This window comes from Phocoena phocoena, chromosome 2 (assembly GCF_963924675.1).
Source record: "Phocoena phocoena chromosome 2, mPhoPho1.1, whole genome shotgun sequence".
In the NCBI taxonomy this organism is placed as follows: domain Eukaryota; kingdom Metazoa; phylum Chordata; class Mammalia; order Artiodactyla; family Phocoenidae; genus Phocoena; species Phocoena phocoena.
In genome coordinates, this window is record NC_089220.1 from 140,918,026 (window position 1) to 140,919,514 (window position 1,489).

Sequence of the window (1,489 nt, forward strand, 5' to 3'; positions counted from 1 at the left end):
GAGGCTATTGTAATAATATATAAAGCAGACAAAGACCGTACCAAAAACCAACCAACCAAACAAACAAACAAAACCTTATGGGTCAATCTTTCCTATGAACACAGATGTGAAAAGCTATCTTCTAAAACATTAGCAAACTGAATCAAGAAATGTATTAAAAATTATGACCAAGTTGGGTTTATTCTCAAAATTCAGGCATGGGTTAATATTAGGAAATCTATCAGTATAAATCATTGCATTACTAGATTAAAGAATAAAAGCCATATATTAAATCTTGTTAATTATGTAAAAACAATGAACAAAGTTTAACATCTGCTTACGATAAAAACCTTTAGCAAATTGGGAATGGAAGAGAACTTACTTAATAAAGGTTATCATGGCAAATATATTTAATGGTAAAATGTTAGAGCTGCTGTTATAGGTTGAATCGTGTCCCACAAAAATTCATATGATGAAGTCCTAACCAGTATTTCAGAATGTGACCTTATTTAAAGAGGGTCATTGCAGATGTAATTAGTTAAATTAATAATAGGTCATCAGTGCTCGCTTCGGCAGCACATATACTAAAATTGGAACAATACAGAGAAGATTAGCATGGCCCCCGCGCAAGGATGACACGCAAATTCGTGAAGCATTCCAAATTTTAAAAGTAATAATAATAAATAGGTCATCAGGGTGAGTCCTAATCCAATATAACTGGTGTCCTTATAAAAAGAGGAAATTTGGACACAGAAGCAGATACAGACACAGAAAGAATGCTCTCTGAACATGAAGGCAGAGACTAAGGTGATGTGTCTACAATGCTAGGAACACCAAGATTGCCGGTAAACCACCAGAAGCTAGGAAAGAGGCATGGGACAGATTTCCCCTCACAGTCTCAGAAGGAACCAACCCTGCTGATACCTTGATCTCAGACTTCCAGCCTCCAAAACCGTGCGGTAATAAATTTCTATTGTTTAAGCCACCCAGTTTGTGGTACTTTGTTATAGCAGCCTTCAGAAATTAATACAGCTGGCTTTCAAAATTAGAACAAGACAAAGATGTCTGCTATTACTGTTTCTATTCAACATTGTACTGAAGGTATTATCTAGTAGAGGGGAGGAAAAAATTCTCTACCCTTTTAGGGTCCCTGGCTGGGCCTAAGAATTAAACGGACATAGGACAGATTAAAAGGAGAAAAGTATGCACATTTTATTAAATCTTTACATGTACATGGGAGCCTTCACAAGAGAATGAAAACCCAAAGAAGTGACCAGAGCAGGAAGCTTTTATACCTTTTAGACAAAGAAACAATAAATTTGTGAAAAATTGATAAGACAAAGGGGTTTGAGCTCAGGATAGTAAATGGTGAAGTCTGATATAATAGTAAATACATAAATTGATCTCTGCCCCTGGTTCCTGGCAGAGAACTCCTAAAACCCTTGTAATTTCCTATGTGATAAGAGCACTAGGAGCATCTTTTGTTCTAATACTTGGTCTTTGGCTCCAG

General features: G+C 36.1%; 1 non-coding gene across 1 annotated transcript; it reads left to right on the top strand.

Annotated features, from left to right (window-relative positions):
* The first annotated feature begins 539 nt into the window (after positions 1–539).
* LOC136119755 (U6 spliceosomal RNA) lies at positions 540–646 on the top strand. Its single transcript, XR_010655714.1, has one exon. It is a non-coding gene; the product is annotated as a U6 spliceosomal RNA (small nuclear RNA).
* Positions 647–1,489: the final 843 nt, after the last annotated feature.